Source organism: Oryctolagus cuniculus, chromosome 14 (assembly GCF_051225735.1).
Source record: "Oryctolagus cuniculus isolate XC-2025 breed Fujian yellow rabbit chromosome 14, ASM5122573v1, whole genome shotgun sequence".
NCBI lineage: Eukaryota > Metazoa > Chordata > Mammalia > Lagomorpha > Leporidae > Oryctolagus > Oryctolagus cuniculus.
Window position 1 is genome coordinate 81,650,207 of NC_142880.1, and position 21,319 is coordinate 81,671,525.

The 21,319-nt window shown below is 37.3% G+C and overlaps 1 protein-coding gene and 1 pseudogene across 22 annotated transcripts in view; one reads left to right on the top strand and one right to left on the bottom strand.

Annotated features, from left to right (window-relative positions):
* The window catches only part of NDUFAF2 (NADH:ubiquinone oxidoreductase complex assembly factor 2), a 323,300-nt gene that overhangs the window by 55,949 nt on the left and 246,032 nt on the right, over positions 1-21,319 (top strand). The gene's annotated exons all lie outside the window — the stretch shown is intronic.
* Positions 17,422-20,485, bottom strand: LOC138845204 (high mobility group protein B2 pseudogene; annotated as a pseudogene). Its single transcript, XR_016220783.1, has one exon. The product of XR_016220783.1 is annotated as a high mobility group protein B2 pseudogene (transcript).

Consider the following 21,319-nt stretch of genomic DNA (forward strand, 5'->3'; position numbering starts at 1 on the left):
AAGAAACCCATTGTGAATTCATAATGTCATAAGTTAAAATGTATTTAGTACACCTAACCTAATAGACATCATAGAACGTTTACATTAGCCTACAGTTGGCCAAAATCATCTGACATAAAGCCCGTTTTATAATGAAGTATTGAATATTTCATACTGAAAACTATTAAAAATGAAAAACAGAATAGTAATATAGGCATACTTTTGCATCATCATAAAATTGAAAAACCTTGAGTAGGGTTATTTCTCCTATGGAAGTACAATGTAGTACTTGGGTATCTCTATGGAGTTCTTTATGCCCTTTGAATCCTTAGAGATTTCAAAGACCAAGCAAGATTGTGTTATAGTTAAACTTACAGTGTAAACACCATGCAGTTGTGTAAATTTGAAAGGGACATATATGAATCATGCACATATGATACTCTAGTTGTAGAATTTTTGATTTCTGTGTGGTGCCATGCCTTTCCCGCCAGTAGAAATTCTCAAAATAATGACTGATTTCTTTGTTGCTTCTAGTTATTTTTTTGTGATTAGCTTAGATTAAGTTGTAGTCTTTGTAGAGATAATCAGTTCTTGTCCTTAAGCTCACACTGGCTAAACGTATGTATGTGTTTCTCTCCTGGCAAGGGATTTAAAGCTATACTTCGCAGTCCTTATTCCTTAACACCCAGAGCTGCGTCTCAGGTCCTGTGTGTTGTTGCCACAGTCTCAGTTCAGGTTTAGGGCTCTCACTTTGATATCTTTGTTTTCAGTACCTGAAGGCTTCTTTTTTTAGCAAAGAATTTTTTTAAGTATTTAACCCACCATTTTAAAAATATTTTATCTTATTTTATTTGTTTATTTGAAAGGCAGAGCAACAGAGAGGGAGGGACAGAGAGAAAGAGAGATCTTCCACGATAGGTCAGGGGGCTAGGCCAAAGCCAAGAGACAGGAATCCCATCCAGGTGTCCCATGTAGATAACAGGGCCCCCAGCACTTGGACCTTCCCAGACACATTAGCAGCAAGCTGGATAGGAAGCAGAGCACTTATACTCAAGTTGGCACTTTAGTATGGAATACCAGCAGCAGCAGGTTAATCCACTGTGCTGTAACACCAGCCAGTTAATCCATCATTTCTATGTGCTTACAGCAGGAAGGAAGCCCCTACCCATCAGCTTGGACTACCATGTTATAAGAATTTTTTTTTTTTGTATTTTTAAACATCAACAGCATCATCAGTGAAATTTGATTGAATCTTAATGTCCTTATGTTTTAAGGATGTCAGCAGATTTTCCATATTAATAACTTTAACTTTTCCTCTTCCTCTGGTAGGTATTTTTAAAAACATTTTCTTTTTATTTTGTGTTTTGTTTTATATATGTCTGGTACAGTAAGTGTTTTCTAAGTGAAAATAAATTGAATGTTTAGTGTGTACCCAGGGACATTCTAGGTGATTTTAGTTAGATTATTTTTTTAGGACTTGATGTATATTAGAGTTATATCTATAGGCCTACCGAATTATAAAGTAAGAGTAATAGTTTGAAATAGTTAAAAAGACAATTAATTCTCATACTAACCCTGTGGTTTGTAGTATTATTGCTGTTTTACTGATGAAGTAATTGACATATAGATACAGTATAAAATCAGTGCTGGATTTAACTGAGTCTATCTTTAGGGGTCCGTATTCTTAATCATTATACTGTTGCTCCTCTATTTGTTGAAAGATATCATTCATTATTGTTATACCACTGCTTAAAAATCCTTTCCCACTGCCTTCTGGATAATGTTTAAATGAATATTTTATTATGTAAAAATGAATATTTAAATATCCCAGCCTACCTATTCTGCCACACCACTTATTAGCCCTGTTCTCCATCTCCAATTACTAACAGTTTTCCAAAGGCACTGTGCTGTGTGAAGCTTTTGTGTGTTTGAGTTTCTTCTCCCTTCTGCCTCTTTTCCTGGCTGACTCCTGTGTGTCCCCAGGAAAAAAAAATGGCTCTTTTTGAAAGCTTCTATAAGTGCTCATTAACGCAGGTGTCCCTCTCTTCAGTGTTCTCCTGAATTTGTCCATCCTTAATGTGCTTATTTCACTATGTTTTAGTAAATGATTTTTTTTGTCTCTCAGCTAGACTCTTTTCTGAGGCTATGTCTGCACATCTCTGTATCCCTGTAGCCTGGTAAACATCACTTGACACATAGGGGATGTTCAATAAATGTTTGTTGAGTGAATGGATAATTGTCATTTCATCACTTGTTTTATATACCGTTCCTAAGGATTGCTTACTGCAGCACCTTGCTGAGTTTTTGAATAAGGTTGTGAGTTATTTTGTTAGTAATATTAATAAAAGATGTTTAAAAAATGAGAAGTTGCTATCTTGGAATACAAGTCACTTAATGAGTTTCTTAAGATATCTTTTTAAAGTACATAACATTTTTGCTTATTTAGTTGTAAAATAATATAAACACCAAAACAGTGTGTTGTGTAAAAGCAATGCTATTTAGTCACTCAGTTGAAAATGATTCTTTAGTGAAAAATTAACTGAGTTATAACTGTATTAAGAAGAACGACTGTTTTAATTCTTAATGTTACTGCTTTTTCTCCTGGTAGTGTTCAATGAAAATGTACCTCAAACTTTGAAGTTACCAGCCATTATTTTGTGACTGTGTTTCATTTGTGTACTGTCTTAACCTTGTAAATAGAAAATGTTAATTTTATCAAAGCTCCTTGTGTAATTCACACTAGATACAGTAAAAGTAAATAATGGACAAACATAGAAAGAGTCTCTCGGGAAAAGTTTCTTTTTGAAAATTATCAAATATGTAAATGTATGTCCTCATTTTCTTATAATTGCTTAGAAAATCTAATAGTTCCACTGGAGATGTTTTATATCATGACTTTTTTAAAAAACATGTTAACTCTTAAGTGGCAGGAAGGGATGAGAAGAGAAGATTGCTTGGTGCAGCCCGATAGGCAGTGTATCTGGGCTACCACTATTTCACTGCAGCTGAAATTCAAACGTGAGGAAATTGCAGAAATTTACAATTCAATGTGTGTTTCATCAGGGAGAAATCCACAGATTGTTTTGACACTCAGTTAGAAATCCAGCATGAAGATGGACGTCTCATGAAATTTGCAGCTGCTGATTGAATTTATATTTCCATAAAGGCCATCAACAGTAGCAGCCTGCAGGGGAAGAAGGGGGGAGAAATGACAAAAATCGTGCGGCTAGCATTTTCCCTCAGTGTTACAGCCACAAATTACTGGTAATAAGGGTTTACACTGACCAGGATTAAAGAGAAATATAGACAGCCAGAAGGGAACGACTTCTCAGTTTAATTGATGTTAACTAAGTATGTCTACACTTGATATCTAAATGTGTGCTTAGTCATCTGTAGAAAAGCTAATATGTACCTAAAAGTCAGTTTATTTATCTTTACTGTTTGAACAGGAAAAATAAAGTAGTTCTTGAAGTTACACAGTTTTATTATATAGGTTATTTTCATAAGAGCTTTTTTATGATAGAAGAGAAGTATTGTAGGAACAGAATTCAAGCTTTTTAAAATGAAATTAAAATAATTATTTCATGTTCTTTCAAGTAACCTACAGTTCTCATATGTTGAGAATGTGGATTCATCATTTTAAAATATTTTTTAAAAATTTTAGCAGATACACAAATAACAATCACAGTTATTAAATTGTCTTTTCAAGGGAATTATTCCTTTTTACTTTAGAGTAGGTTTTTTTTTTCTTCAGAAAAATGGACAAAAAGTTATTTGTTTAATGCTTCACTTGTAAAGAGCTCATATTATACATGAGTAAAATATTCATGGATTATAGGTGAACTAAAGGACTTGGGAATGTGTTCATTGTTCCTGCAGAGTTCTTTGTTTCTGTGAACAGTATGAGCTTTAACCATATCAGGATGCCCTTAGATAGCTTTATTTGAAAATTAGAATTTGCACAACTGCGATTATAAGTACAAATAGTATCTTTCTTGAGCAAAATATATTTAATTTAATATTATGTAATCTAAATATTAAGAGTATTGCCTAGAATACATTATTACTTAACATAACTGAATAACATAAATGCATAATTGTTGATCTGCAGTTTTTAAACACACTAGATCATGTTTAACATCACAGAAACTAATTCCAGTTAGCTTTGTATTTTGTTTTGTTTCATGATGTTGAGAACATTTAGTTTATCTTTAAACCCCTCTAATTTGAGAAGCACAACGTTCATTTCTGGTACCTGGGTTTCAAGGATATACATGGGTATTTCTTTGAGTTTTGAAGTTTGTGTTAGGTATCAGATAAACATCTTCAGATTAGAGTGCATGCATGTGCTGGTTCTGCCAGGAGCCTAGGAATGCTTGGTTTTTTCAGCATCTCTTCCTGTTGTCTTCTCTGTGTGTCAGTATCAAAACCTGCCAGTTCGATATGTTTTTACTTTTTATACACTAGTCGATGAGCCAAAGCAAAGCTGTGTTTTGAGAGAAGCATCACCGTGTGTGACAAAGGAAGTTTGCAAGTGCTTGGAAGATGTCGTTTTTCACGTGTGCTTTTTGTCATAGCATTACACAGCCACACAGATTGAGGTTGTGTATTTGATTTAGACTTCCCATTCTTTCTTCCTTTCCCTGCTTGCCCTCCGTTTACGGATTTCCTATCTTCAATGCTAAAGTATATGAACTTGGGCAATTTGCTGCTTATTGAAAGTCATCTTTTTCTTTAATTTGCTATCACTTCCACCACCAAAGCAAATCAGTGTCTATTCACTATTTTAGCTTGGGCTTTAATACATGAAATAAAATTCATTCATTCTTAATTTATACAATGAATAGGTTTGTGACTGATACCTCTATGTCAAAGATTATTTTGGTGTTGTTGGGGTTAGGATAGTAAACAAAACGAAGCCTCCTTCCTTTATGGAGTTTACATTTTAATAGGTAACGCAGACACTAATGGGATGTAGTATACCGTCAAGTATAAATATGAAAACCGCTAAAGTTAAGGTGCTAAACTGTGACACAATGGGAATGTGAAACTCGATATAAAGTTCAGGAAGGACCTCTCTGAGGATATGACATTTGGAAAGAGACCTGAGTGAGGAGAGAGAGTCTTCCCTTTATAGCATGAACAGCCCCTGCCCTGATTCGCTATCTGGGTTGCTTTCCCACTTCTCCCCATTTTTCTGGCATACTCAGGGTTAACAGTCTGAAATTATGCTTTTACAGTTTCCATAGCTTTTCCATGCACATACAACTTGTGTATTCATTTGCAAATGCAAACATCACAAGCTTTCTTGGAGGGGATATTGTTTATCTTTTTATAAAAGCAGAATAACTGTCTTCCTTGTCACTTGTGTTTCTTACTCATCAGTCAATCATGAACATTAATTAGGTCAAAAGATACTTAAGGTTTTCCTGTGATAACTACATATATATCTGTAACATGGTTATACCATAGTTTACTTAATCTTTGATTAATACAGGGGTGAACTTTTGAGTTCTTCTTTTATTACTGTTAAAAACCGTTCCAGCGCTGTGACATAAGAGGTAAAGCCTCCGCCTGCACTGCCAGTATCCCACATGGCTCCTAACTCCAGCTTTTCATCAGTGCAGACCAGGAGAGGCAGTAGTGATGGGCCAAGTACTTGGGTTCATGCCATCCATGTGGGAGATCACGATAGTGTTCCTGGCTTCTGGCTCTGACCCTGGCCCAGCCTTGGACATTGTGGGAATTTGGGGAGTGAACTAGAAGATGGGAATCCATTCTCTCTACCTCTTGTGTTTCAAATAAATAAATTTTAACAATGAAAAAAAAAATCTGGCAAGACTGCTGAAAAGTGGTCTGTACAGTTCTATAAGGGCAGAATTCCATAAGATAGCAAAATGTTTGCTGAGAAGATGGGCAGTCTGAGCATCAGGGAGATAGATGACAGATGGATTGAAAACAGTCTCAGATAATATACAAAACATAAAACAAAGTCACCTAGTGCTGGCAAGGCTGTGGCGAAAATGACAGTGGTGAGAACACGAGTTGTCAGAGTCTTTTTGGAAAAGACTTTGGTAATGCAAACTGCATGTATCCTTTGTCACCACAATGCTATTTCTGGGAATTTGTTGTACAAAAATAAAAGTGTGAATTGGAAAGTATATTTGTATACGGTGTTTGTGAAACATTTTTTTTAAAGATTATTTATTTGAAAGAGTTACACAAAGAGAGGAGAGGCAGAGAGAGAGAGAGGTCTTCCATCTGATGGTTTACTCCCCAGTTGGCCACAACAGTCGGAGCTGTGCTAATCTGAAGCCAGGAGCCAGGAGCCTCTTCTGGGTCTCCCATGTGGGTGCAGGGGCCCAAGGAGTTGGGCCGTCTTCTGCTGCTTTCCCAGGCCATAGTAGAGAGCTGGATCGGAAGTGGAGCAGCCAGGTTTTGAACCAGCACCCATATGGGATGCTAGCACTTCAGGTAAGGGCATGCTTTACCAGCTGCACCACAAGGCCTGGCTCCTGTGTTTTAATATATAGTATATTCATTTTGAATACATATTTAAGTATATGCCTTTACCCTGTGTGAACTTTCTTTAAATAACACAAAGTGTGGCACATAGGAGAACAGTTTGGGTAAATACTTGCTTTCAAAAGCAAATTAGGTGGTGGAGGGTGTTGATAATGGGGAAGGCTATGCATGTGTTTGGAGCAGGCAATATATGAGTCATCTCTTTACTGTCCTTTCCATCAGACAGTAAACCTGAAATTTAAAGTCTTTAAAAACAGAATGAAACTAAAACCCAAGTATACAAGGTGTTTTTTTTTTTTTTTAATTTTCCCACATGTTGAATTGTCTCTGTCATTGATTTCTTTTCGTCTATGCAGATAGGCAAGAGTTCACTATATTTTAAAGTTGTTATGGTCCAAATGCACTCTTTCTTTCTTTGTGACACTGTTTCCCTTTGAGGTTTAAGCAACCATTTTTCTTAAGTTGCAGGTTACTATAACAGGACACACTTATATTTGTCAGATTGTTGCCAGTTACTTTACATTTTTTTGTGGCTCTAAAATTGCATGCATATTCTAGGGCTTGCTCTGAAACTTTTGAGATAATATTGTTGACACAGAGTGTATCCTGTGCTGCAAGTCTCTTTGCCCCTGTATCTGAACAGTGAACAGAGGGTCAGGCCAGGTAAAGAGCTGTTTGTCATCTGCCAAGCTATTTGTTCCAACGGGATAAAAGTATATTTCCATCTTCACATTAAAGTGTAAGCAAAGTACACCCTAGTTTCAACCACTCTCTTCATTTTAAAATCTTCGTGTTGAAATGTGCCTTTGCCATCAGCAAGCCCAATCTTCCTTTCACAGAAGGTTGCGTTTATAGCTAGAATCAGAGTATTCTGATTTCTGCCTTTCTTTGTTCTTCATGACAAGTGGGAACTATAGTGACCCAGCAAGAGCCTGGGTGATCCTGGAAGTAGTCTGCATTAGCAGCTGAACTCTAGAGAAAAGGAAAAAATTGATGTTGATTAAGCCCTTGATGACAGAGAGCCTGCATAGAGAGTCTCAAAGAGTATTCAGTCTTCACAACAGCGAAGAACAGTTGTTAGTTCAGATTTTTACTGTAGAATTGAGCGTGACGATCTTTGGAGCTGGGCATGATAATATGGCATATATAGAAATTTTAGATAATATGTCTTGCTGTCTTTGATAGATAGCCATGGAAAGCATATTGGTTAATTCTAGGACTTCTGACAAATACAGTTTGAGGGTATAAGGTGGAATGCATGACAAAGAGGGAATCTTATCAACTCTTTTAAGTCTGGGGTTGCATTATATAGAGCAGCCAATTTTACTTGACTCTCTTATTCCCATTTTTCCATTCCCTAGGTTATTCACTCTGACCACTTTAATGCGATCAGAATATATACTACTTTTCTACTATTTGTTAGAGATTCATGGCCTGGCTTAGAAACTGAGGCTTTGGGAGAACTGTTTCAAGCTCTGCTGTCAAGAGCAGAGCTCAGCTCTTGGATCCTTTTATCGAATCTTACTATTTAATATAGACTGCTTTTCTTTTTTGAGATGAAAAACTCCCTAATTTAGTTCTTTGGTGTTTAAGACCATTGGTTTTGTTTTCTGTTTCGTTTTGCCTCAGCTGTTTTCTTAGTTTTTTTTTTTTTTTGTTAAATGCAAAGTGTTTTTAACCTATTGTATTAAAAATCTAAAATCACAAGAGACATTATATGATATTTACATAGTTTAGCAATTATTTATATCTGCTTCCTTCCTTCCTTATTCTTTCTCTCCCTCCCTTTCTCCCTCCCTCCATTTTTAAAATACAAGCATAAATTTGAAGATTGCTTCTAATTCCCCAGATAACTGATGAGATCTCCTATACCAAAGATTAGTTTACATAATATAATCTTATCATTTTAAATTTGAACATTAATATTCCCTGAATCTACTAAACATTGATTTCTTCACTAGTTAGTCTAGTTATGTGCCATAGGTATAACATCTCTATAGCTCCTTAGCTCCTTTCCTTGGCTCCCCTGCCATATCACCATCATCTGTTCTGGTTAATTCTTTTGTCTGTTGTTTGAAACTTAGTTTTGTGTAGACCCCTTGGTAATATCCATTGTGCCTCAATGTAATATTATTCAACTATACGGATTCTGTCCCGCTTGCTCCTCTTCCAGTCCAGCTCTCTGCTGTGGCCCGGGAAGGCAGTGGAGGATGGCCCAAGTGCTTGGGCCCCTGCACCTGCATGGGAGACCAGCAGGAACCACTAGGCTCCTGGCTTTGGATCGGCACAGTGCGTGGGCCATAGCGTCCATTTAGGGGATGAACCAACGGAAAAAGAAGACCTTTCTCTCTCTCTCTCTCTCTCTCTCTCTCTCTCTCTCTTTCTCTCTCTAACTCTGCCTGTCAAAAAAAAAAAAAAAATGAAATTCTACCATTTGCACCAAAATTGAAGCAACAGGAGGACATCATGGTGAGTAAAATAAGCCAGACCCAGAAAGACAAATACCATGTGTCCTGCCTTATATGTGGGAGCTAAAATTTTAGAAACAAACAAAAAAGAAAAAGAAAAGAAATATCTGTGTGTATCAGTATTGCTGCAAATATAGTTTTGTAAAATTGTTTTATACATTTGTCAAACCAGTGGCTAAGAATGTTATACTACTGTAGTTTTAATGATATGTGATTACTTTAAAATTGACTGTATATGGGTGAAATGGTCATTTTTCCATTCAATTATTATTTATTGCCATTGTCTATATTCCCACTAAACTAGGCTCCTATTGCTTCTTACTTGATATCTTCTCATTCGGTGAAGTAGTAAGCCTTTTTACTGTAATATAATTTTAAAATACATTATCTCAAAAACTAAAAATAAAGGGATAAGGAGAGAGGAGGGGTGGGATAGAAAAAGGGAATATCATTATGTTCTTAGAATTGTATCTACAAATCACATTGAATCCATTAAAAACTAATTAAAATTTTTTAAAACTTAAAAAAAATCCATTGTGCTTATCAACACTTCAACTGATGTGAGTCATTGATATATATGGCAATTTCTTTACTCCTCAACAACCATCAGATAGCTATTATGTTCCCACATAGATAATTCTATTGAGTCTGTATAGGGGTTTCTTGTATTATTATACTATATTAAGGCAGTGTTACAGAACTCTTTATGCCATATGTTTATGCCAATACATAATTAAGGTTGTATAATAGTATGGTAAATATTAAAAGCATCACTTCCAGTAGCAGATTTATTATATATTATCTCTCATTGTATAAATGCTTTGCTATTCCAAATAATACCTGTTTGTGGTATAGATTTAACTTTGATCGTATAATTATTTATATTTTCCTTTAATATGACCTGTAATTAGTAAGTATAGAACTACTTTGTATACTTTCCTTGTGGAAGTATCACAAAATTATACATATTTATTTCAGTATTTGTTCAGCAGTAATTCATGTTGTTCTGGCTATAATAATTTTTTTTTACAGATTTTTATTTATTTATTTAAGGGGTACAGTTACAGAGAGAAAGGTCCTCCATCCCCTAGTCTGGTCCCCAATTGGCCTCAATGGCCGGAGCTGGGCGGATCTGAAGCCAGGACCCAGGAGCCATGCAGATGCAGGGGCCCAGGTGCCCCGGTCCGTCCTCCACTGATTTCCCATGCCACGAGCAGAGAGCTGGGTCAGAAGAGAAGCAGCTGGAACTAGAAGTCACGCCCATATGGTGTGCTGGCACTGCAGGCTGAGGCCTGGCCCACTATACCATAGCACCAGCCCCAGCTATAATAACTTAAACTCTTCTTGCTAGAAGTATTTCTTGCAAAATGTATTTTTTGAATATGTTTTTAAGAATCAGAGCAAGGATAAATCAAAACTTCACTAAGAAAACCACTTAGAAGGAATTATGATTTCTTACAAAAAAGAAACAGGAAGAAAGTAGACAAACAGGAGGGGATATTTTTATATTTAATTCTACAAGGTGGTGGGCATTATGGTTCAGGTTTTTGAGCCACCACTTGGGATGCCTACATCTTATGTCAGAGTGCCTTGTTTGAATACCAGTTCCTCTGCTTCCAAATCCAATTTCCTGCTAATGTACCTGGGAGGTAGAAATTGATTGCCCACGTGCTTGGGTTCCTGCTACCTACTTGGGAGACATGGATGGAGTTCTTGGCTGTTGTCTTTGGTCTGATCCAGCCCTCCTGGCTCTTGTGGTCATTTGGTTCTGACCAGCACGTGGAGCTTCTTTCTCTCCTTATCTCTCATTATCTTCCCCCAACCCCCATCACTCTACCTTTCAAATAAATAAGTAAATAAGTCTGTAAAACAAAGATATTTTTAAAAATTCTGTAAGGAAAAAAGTGCGCCCTCACACCTATTTCATTTGATAAGTCAATAACTAAAATTCTGATTTGTTTTATTAGAAGGAGAGTTAGACATCTATTGCTGGTGGCCTAATTCTGACTATCAGAGAGAAAACTGATTGGTAAAGTACTAAGGTGAGAGAAATTACTAAATAATTCTAGAGTTTATTATAGTCAAGGAAGGCAATACTATTGGGAGTTAGATGCAGACTCTAACCTAGACATTAGAAAAAAAGAATCTTCAAAAAAAACTCTGCAGAAAAATACAGGTAAATGTTTATGATTCAAGAGGAATGGAAAGATTTAAAAAGAAAAAAAAAATCAAAGCTGACAATATACCTGTTAATAACCCTGATGAGGAGGAGGTGGAAAATTGGCTCAAAGGAGTGCTCTGACTAGTATTTTAAAAGGGCAAGTGCACAAAAATATCTGTAACCATAGCCGCAAGATATGTGATGTCAGCAAGATAGGAGACCACATGTCTTCCCACATAATCATAAACACACCATATATTTTGATACATTATATATATAATAATTGCCTAAGGCCTTTAAAAACAATTCAACCAATCAGCATGTTCAAACTGTGAAAGCAACACAAAGACAAGAATAGTTCCTCAAATAAGTAAAACCATCTCAAAAGAGATGAAATTAACTCTCAAACAACACAAAGTGGCTGGCTTTCTGCTTTGATATGTGAATTCATGTATGCATATGTTTTTTTAAGATAGGTAAATGTGTGTAGGTAATATATTCCGTTTTGGTTATATTCCATAGTCTAAATATGAGTGTTAAATATTCACAAAGGGCTAAAACATTTGGACCATAAACATCTCAAAAGCTTAAGGCACTGCATGAGAAGATACAGTGTATTTTTAATGACTGACAGCAAAACAACTCTTTTATCTTTTTTTTTTTTCTGGAAAAGGGACTTTTAAACTGCATATAAAACAAATATAGGCAAGCAGGAACTAAAGCATAAAGGAAAAATGCTGAGTGCATCTAGAAATGGTTCAAACTCCTGGTAAAACCAATCTTTGCACCCTGTGTCTTCAACGCAGAACAGCTCCCTTTTCTCCTCTGCTTACACCCAGAGGAGCAAGCCATGGCCTGCACCTGGGACCTCATCCTGGAGGAAGCATTCCTCAGCTCATTCTCTCTCCATTTTATAATATCTTAGTTTTTGGCTTCTCTAATGCTAAACAAACAAACAAAAATGTCTTTAGTTCTTTTTCCTTGTTTGTCAGTGAATTAATGTTAAGTTAGATGTTTTCATTCATCTAGATCATTTGCTTACCCTTTATCTTGAAATAACAAAAAAAAAAAATCCTAAGAAAGCTATGATATCTAAATAAACATCAAAATCAATTATATTGTTCCAAATGCAAAATTGTTATAAATAGAAGATACTTAGACTCTGTATTAGGTAAATCATAAATAAAGCCTTTGAATTTTGTGGTTTAACAAAAAAGTATGTTTCTTGAATCAGGCAGCTGTCATTTATCATATATTGCCATCACTTGTGTCACCGGTGGTGGCTGGCTTGCCTAAATTCTTTTTTGCAATAGAGTAATGAATTACACTTCAGAGAGCCAAAAGTAGGGGGTTTATTAAAAGTTTATTAAAGGATGTTTCAAGGGAGGAAAGGGCCAGTTGAGAGAAAACATCACCCCCTGTAGGGATAATAAAGCAAAGTTTATTAAAGTACATTCCAAAGGAGGAACTGTCCAGTTGAGAGAACCTGGGTTTTTATCCCTAAAGTATTTTGGGCATTAATGTGGCCATGACGCTCATGTTTGGTATTTGTGATTGACATCTGGGAGTTGCATACCTTTGGACACTCTGCACATGTGGCTATAAAACTAGACTTTTCTGGCTTGGCCAAGCTCCTGTTTTATCAGGATATTTTAACTGCAAGTTAATCTGCAAAGTGGATACTCTCGGATGGCCCCAGATGGAGAGCAGCGTCCTTGGTTCACCTCTGGAGGAGGATCTTGTCCCTCCCCTCCTCCCAGTTGCTCATGTCTAATTACCTGCCTGACGCTTCAAAAAAGTCTTCAAGGTTGACAAGGGAAGATGAGAGTTGAGTTGAGGCTCACTTGAAATGATGTTAAGGGCAGGCCTATAAAAGGCCTACATCACTTCTTCACATTCCACTGGCCAGAAGCCAAGCACTTGACCCTCACCTAATTGCTGGGGAGGCTGGAAAATGCAGGAGAGCTTGTGCATATTTGGTGAGTGCTGCCTCTGCTGTAAACTGTTAAATTCAGTTAGGTGAATGTTTATTACAGTGTGCATGGGACTTTTCCATGCACAGGGGTGAAGACAAAGAGGGATATGTCGTGCTTTCTTCCCTAGTAGTTTATAATCCAGCACTCATTGTGGGCCACAGCCTGTACTTCATTGTAGATTCTCAGATCCATAGCCTATTTTTAGTGTTATGAAATTAATAACCAGTGGGCATTGTGGTGAGCAGATTAAGCCACCACTTGAGATGCCAGCGTCCCATATCTGACTGCCTGGGATCACATCCAGCTTCCTGCTAATGTGTACCCTGGGAGCAGCAGATGATGACTCAAGTACTTGCATTTCTGTCACCTAGGTGGGAGACCTGGATGGAGTTCCTGGCTTCTGTCTTGGGCCTGGCCAAACCTTGGCTGTTGTAGGCATTTGAGGAGTAAACAAGCAGATGAAAAGTAACTCTGTTGCTTTGCCTTTCAAATAAATAAAAATGAATTTTTTAAAGGATTAAACAAAATCTTAAAAATAATAACTTTTTGAAAACAGCCAAATGATTTCTATCTGCCATCTGCATCAGTTAGGATTCATGCAAGAAACAGATGGCACATTCAAATTAGGTGATTTGAAGGGAGTTTCATAAAAGGACTTTGCAAAGGTATGGATGGGGTCTGCAAGGGAAACCACAGGGTGCAAGAGGTCCCAGCTGCAGCCCTGGAAGGCTGCTACCAGGATGTCTCTACCATTGTCAAGGCTGCAAAGGCAGGGGGAAGCAGTGGTGTCTGGGACTTGGAGACTACTGTAACTCTAGGCCAAGGGATAGAGTCAAGTCTTGAACCTCACAGCAAGGGAGCCAGCAAAATACATTCTCTCCCCTCACCCTCTCCTGCCCTCCAGTCTCTTGTTGATGATCTCTGGTAACTGAACCCCACTGGAAGCCAGAGGAACAAGGAGCGGGGGGCAGACAGGAAGAGTCTGAATCTGGAGGGGCAGGCAGCACCCATCACCCTACACATTTTTTTCACCTGTTTGGCACATATTTTTGAGGCCTTGTTAATTGCAAAGTTTTAAACACTAAGGGGGGCACATAGAAAAGATATGCCATTTCCTTCAATAAGGGGGAAGAGACCTCCAGCAGAACCAAATTTCAAAGCTAAGTCTCCCGAAGTTTTGTGTTTAGGCACAGGCTGAGTGACACCTGAAGCTTTAGACGAATTGTGAGTGGTGCAGATCAGAGGAGGAAGAGATGAATATGCACTCGGCTTGGCAGGGAAGGTTTTGTGGAGGAAACGGAACTTGAGCTTGGCTGTGGAGGGTGGACGGGTTTTGTAGATAGGAAAGGAACAGAGTCATATGTGCATACAGCTTGCTCAGAATCTATTGCAGGTGGAAGTTCACACAAGGTTAGTGATCATTAAGTTTGGAAATAGTTCAAGGTCAGACTTTAGAGAGTCATAATGAGAAAACCCAGAATTTGTGGTTTTGAAAAACTGAACATTTTTCAAAGAGTATAAAGTGTCATGAGAGAAACAGTTCTGCAATGAAATAAACTTGAGAAATGCATACTTCCTACCCTTGGATACATGTATTTAGCATATTATAGACTAAGACATCTTGCTATAAATAAACTACTTTTTCTGTTAACCTTGCAGTGGCAACAAAATTTGCCTTCTACCCGCCTCCCCTTAAAAGTAAAACATGTTAAAACCCTGTGAAACTCTGGTATTCTTTAAAAACATGGTTTGGGAAATGCTTCTACAGATAAAGCTGTTGTATAGTTCTGAAAGAGTTCTGACATAATTAAAGGGGTGTTTCGGGGAGATTGTTCTGACATTGTGGTTTGGCCTACAGGTGATCATGTGGGAGGTGATTGGTACCGCATTGATCCAGGCGCGTAGTGCAGGTCTGCACTGAACGGTGGTAGCTGAGCCATAGAAAATGCAGACAGCCTGACCTGGTGGCTGATTATATGTGTGAGAAGAGGAGAGCAGGGAGTCTTAGAGATCAGTGATGACATAAACTATGACTTTCAGGCCCAAGTTTCCCAGCTCTGGAAGTTTGTGAAACTGCAGGCTGTAACATGGGTGGCTCTTCAAGAATAAAGTACAAAAAAAGAAATTGGAGAAGATGGAGTCACAGTCCATAAAAGGCAACTTAATGCTTATTTTGAAAAAGGAGTTTAAAAGTATGTGTCCTGGACCTGGTGTCAAAACTGGTTGTGATTCAGCCGGCGCCGCGGCTCACTAGGCTAATCCTCCGCCTTGCGGCGCCAGCATACCGGGTTCTAGTCCCAGTCGGGGCGCCGGATTCTGTCCCGGTTGCCCCTCTTCCAGGCCAGCTCTCTGCTCTGGCCCAAGTGCAGTGGAGGATGGCCCAAGTGCTTGGGCCCTGCACCCCATGGGAGACCAGGAAAAGCACCTGGCTCCTGGCTCCTGCCATCGGATCAGCGCGGTGCGCCGGCTGCAGCGGCGGCCATTGGAGGGTGAACCAACGGCAAAGGAAGACCTTTCTCTCTGTCTCTCTCTCTCACTGTCCACTCTGCCTGTCAAAAAATAAAAAAAATAAAAATAAAAAAAAAACAAATAAATAAATAAAACTGGTTGTGATTCAGACTAGAAGAGCAGTGTTCTGACCAGACCGTTGGGCTTATATGTGTGTTGTCAACTCAAACTGTGTGTTTATTGATCATAATTGTATACATACAACTTTTATTGGATCCCACCCACCGGGCGCAGACCAGTGTAGACTGAGAGCCAATTGTATCTTGTTTATTTGGAGTATTAGAAGTGATAACCTAAAAACATTACTAATTTTTGTGGCGTGTTTCTTAACACCTTTCAAACCAAAATCATGTTAGGAACCAGCTGCTTGTTTGACGTTTATTTGTTTAAAGCCACATATGAAAAGAAACTCATTAGTGTTGGTTAAAGAGATAACTGTTAAGTAAATCATTTTAAAAGTATTTATTATTAGATCATAATTAATCACCCGAAAAGGGGAGAAATCCAGCAATTCTGTAATACTGTGTGAGGCTGTATTTCTTAATTGATGCTTTATGTGCAGCTATAACTTTTTTTTACCTCATTTCATATGCTTGCTGTCATTTGCCCATATCTCTTCTTTGCATGACTGCTTTTTAGCTTAGCTTCTTATATTGTGTTTTTATTTATAGAAGACAAAGTACAATGTGATGCTTCTTCCTATTACTTGCTCAATTCCTTGTTTAAATGCTAAATCCTTATTTTAATGTAGTTTGGGGATAAATTTACTGAAAATATTCAGTGCTTATATTTTCAGTTTTGAATTTATTCATATTGTGACAGTAATTGGTAGAAAACTGTTTCTCACAGCTGACAGGCCAGAAAAAAAAAGGCTTGGGGACAAAGCTACCACATGCCAGAGTGTTAAGGACCCATCAGATATTTAAGGAAGTGGCATTTGTACTTGCATTATTTAAGCCACTATTGAGAAAAGGCATGGGAATAGGCCATATTTGTAGCAAGCATATTATAGAAATCATTCACTAAAGAATTGTGTTTTTGAAGAAGGTATAACATCTATCAGACATTTTATGAAGCACACAAACCAAATAGATAATAGGCTGTATAAAAACAGACTAAAAACCATGAAAGTTATGGCATATGTTTTTTTAAATCCAAAAACCCAAAGAAATACTTCTGCATCCTCGAAAATAGTGATTAAGCCCAAATTTCAAACTGAGTCTTAGTTGATAACTTTATAATTATCTATCACTGAAACAGTATTTGGTAAATAGTAAAGTAAGTAAAGATACAATTCATATTTAATCTCTGTTTTGCCAATTAATTTTTATCATTGATTTCAGACTGTGTTTTAGGGACCTTTGATGTTGGGAATCCTTAGGTGATGGAATTGCCAGTCTTTCATTTTAATGATTATGGCTATATTTGTGTTCTTTCTGGGAGGAAAGACCAATCATACTTAATAAAAACCACAGTTTCTCACTGAAAGCTCATCAAAGAGAGCACCAACTTTACCCTTAATTCCCTTGGGGTCTGCTGGGCGAGCAGAAAAGGATGGAACAGTCATCCTTGATTGATTTTTTTAAAAACCAATGGGCCAAACTTTGAAGAACCATTAGGGTATTTCAGAAAGTTCATGGAAATGGAAAATTAAGTGAAAATAAAAGTAGAAATCCATACATTTTTTAAAATTTATATAGCTCAATATACCATAACTGTTTGGCACTTTGAAGATGTTCCGTTAAATCATCTCAGATCCTTGTGAAAATGAAGATTTGTACTCTTAACTGATGGCATTACATACTTTTTTTTTAACATACATAATTTTATTACAAAAATTTTTTTAAAAAAACACAGAATGCAACATCCTAAAAAAAAATCCAAATTTACTAATGATACTAATTCCTACAACTTTGCTGTGCTACCATACACAAGTCAAGAAATTAAAGAAACCATTAAATATTTAGGAACATTCAACATCAGAAGCTTTAAAATCTAACTGTATGTAGTAGCCCCTCAAAAAGCTACAACCTGCATTTAAAAAAAAAAGTATTTTCTCTACAAAGAATCTTATCAGCTATACAAAAATCTGTACAGTTTTTTATACTGAAGCTAATATTGAGCTGCACTTGAATTCACATTCTTAGCAAAACAACTGCCTGAGCACACACGTACACTCCACACTCATCATTACAGGATAGCTATTTATTCTTCATCTTCATCCTCTTCCTCATCATCTTCATCTTCTTCCTCTTCCTCTTCTTCCTCCTCATCTTCAGGTTCATTCTTCTTCTTTGAGCCTGTGGGCCTAGCAGGGCCCTTCTTTCCCGCTTCACTTTTGCCCTTGGCACGGTATGCAGCAATATCCTTTTCATATTTCTCCTTTAGCTTAGCTGCTTTCTGTTCATATGGTTGTTCATCTTTGGCTGACTGTTCAGACCACATCTCACCCAATTTTTTTGCAGTGTCCCCAATGGACAGGCCAGAGTGTTCACTTCTGATCTTTGGGCGATGTTCAGAGCAAAACAGAAAGAAGGCAGATGGTGGTCTTTTAGGAGCATTGGGATCCTTTTTCTTTCCCTTCTTAGCACCCTTGGGAGGAACGTAATTTTTCATCTCCCTGTCATAACAAGCTTTATCGCTTTTTGCCATATCTTCAAACTTGGACTTTTCCTTTGCAGACATGGTCTTCCATCTCTCCGAGCATTTCTTAGAGAATTCTGCGAAATTGATCGAAGAGTCAGGGTGTTTCTTCTTGTGCTCTTCCCGGCACGTCTGCACGAAGAAGGCATAGGAGGACATTTTGCCCCTCGGCTCGTTGGGGTCTCCTTTACCCATGACGACGGAACGGCGGCCACCTGGTGCGAGTTGTTCCTCAGACTCCCGCAGAGCGGCCAGATCGGACGGCGTCGCTTCCTTCCCTCAGCTCCGGCGTGAACTGGTTTATCCGGCATTACATACTTTTTAAGAAGTTACTACGTTCTGGAACACTTGAACCTGACATTTTACACTGACAAGTGTAACTGTCAAATATTTTTTTACCTTTTTTCCTCTTGCATGGTCAGTGTAATGGGTTGAGCAGTGTCTCCCAAAAGTTCATGTCTGCCCAAAACCTCAAAAGTAACCTTACTTGGAAAGAATTTTGGCATAGATAATGAAGTTGGGGAAATACTGGAGTAGGGTGGGCCCTGAATCCAATGACTGGTGTTCTTTTAAGAAGAGGAAGAAGCTCTTGACTCCTGGCGTCAGATCAGCACAGCCCTGGCCATTGCGGCCATTTGGGGAATGAACCAGCAGATGGAACAGCTCTCTCTCTGTCTCTGCCTGTGCCTCTCTAATTCTGCCTTTCAAAAAATAAATAGATCTTTAAAAAAATGAATTTAAATACGGGCTTAAATTTTACATTTCTAGGATACAAAAAATGATCATGAAATATTTTGTTATGTCTAAATATAAACATTCTCCATTTACTAGAATCATTTTTATCTCTCTTTAATTAGAAGTACTTTTAAAGTATTGCTTTAACTATTTCTTATCCGAGAGTTGAAATATTACCAGTAGAGGCACTAATGATGATTGGAAGTGGTGTAGATTATTTTCACCTGTCTCAGTTTTCCTCATTAGTTTTATTGTACAAAGATTCCTAGCATTTATATTAAATTCTCACCCTTAGAGAGTATAGATAATAAATATTCATTGTTTAAGTCATTGCAGGAAATTTATAAGAATTTCCTGCTAGAATAAAAGAGAATCAAACTTAATACTTGGTAGTCTTATGTGAGTGATTGTTTTAGTAACATGAATTTATGAATTATAAGCAGAATTTATTTTATTCTACTAGGTGAATAAACATCACTTGTGATTGTTAAACCTTTATATATACATGGGCAAAGACTCAAATTATCTTCAGTAATGAGAAAGGAGTCATTGTTCATAGCTGGTGTCTGGCAAGAATGTCATATACCAATTTACCATGTTTCCAAGGGGAAAGTGAAGATTTTAAGGGCCACTTAATAATTATTCTCTTTATGCTGTCCAATAATGCTTTCACATGTTATGAATCAAAATAAAAATCCCTGTGGCAACCATGAGCAAACCAGTATGCCTGACAGTTTCCCTGATACATCATGTGAATGAGTCATGTGAGTGGTATTATCCCCAGTAAATTTAAAATCCAGGTGGGACCTTGTGGATTTGTTACTAATATGCTTAGATTTTTTTTTTTTAGAAATAGCATTTGTCCATTCAGACTTAAGACTATTATTTTAAATGCCCAAATTAGCATAGTGACTTTGTTAGCATTAGGTTAGCCATAGGAGATTATTTAACTCTTATTTGAGATGTTGTGGGTCCTTTATAAACAAATAATTTCCTGGTTATAATTTAAACTTTCCCTAAACCCGAGTGTTCATTTTTAGAAGACCAGTTGCATAAATTGTGGTAATACAATTGTTGCAGCTATAAAAATAATGAGGATACACTTATGTATTTATATGAAGAAAAATATTAATATATGTACATATATATATTACTAACAAAAAGGAAAAGTATAGAATCATTTGTAGAGTAAGCCATTAATGGAAAAACTCAAAGGGGTATGTGTGTGTAATCTATATATGCATATACATTATTTATGTTGGCTTTTTATACCAAAAAAAAGTCCATGGGAGGATAAACAAACTAATGAAGAGGTGTTACCAGTTTGTGTGTGCAGGGATGGAAACTTAGCAGATGGGATTGCATGGTGACTTTTTCCTTATATACCATTTTATGCCTTATGTTTGAGCCATATGAATATATTAGTCAAATAGGTAGGTACTATTATGTTTTTAAAAAACATGCTGGTGAGTTCCATTTACAAAAAAAAAAAAAAAAAAAAAACTCCACTAAGTGGAACCCTACTTTAAAAATTGTTTCATTCAGCGTGGGTATTTGGCCCACATCCCATATTGCAGGATTAGAGTTTCAGTCCCAGTTCCATTACTGATTCCATCTTCCTGCTAATAGGCTTCCTGGGAGGTAGCAGGTGATGGCTCAAGTAATTGTATCACTGACACCCACATGGAATACCTGGGTTGAAATCTTAACTGCCAGCTTCCAATCCAACCTAACCCTAGCCCTTGTGGGCATTTGGGGAGTGAATCAGCAAACCGTAGCACTCTCTCTCAAAGGAAAATAGATAAATAAAAATGTTAAAAATGGTTACATTCATCCAGATAATGGAATGTTGTTCAGTGCTAAAAAGCAGTAAGCTATTAAGGCATGAAAAGATACAGTGATACTAAGTGAAAGTAGCCAGTGAAAAGGCCTTTATGGTATGATTCCACCTATATGACATTCTGGAAAAGGCAAAGCTATGGAAAACAGCAGTGAAGAAAGGTTGCCAGTGGTGGGAATAGGCATAGCACAGAGGATTCTTCGTGCTGTGACACTGTTCTGTATGATACTATAATGGTATATGTTGCTTTTAGTTTGTCCAACCCCATAGAATGTTTAATGCAAAGAGTGAGTGTTTTTGTAAATTAAACTACGGGATCTGGTGACAAAAATGTATTAATGTAAATGCATCATTTATACCGAGTGTACCACTCTGGTGGGTGATGTTCATGAGACATAGGCTGTGGGCATGTATTGGGCCGGGGGTATATGCGTCCCTTGTGCCTTTTGCTTAGTATTGCTGTAAACCTAGAAATGCTCTAAAA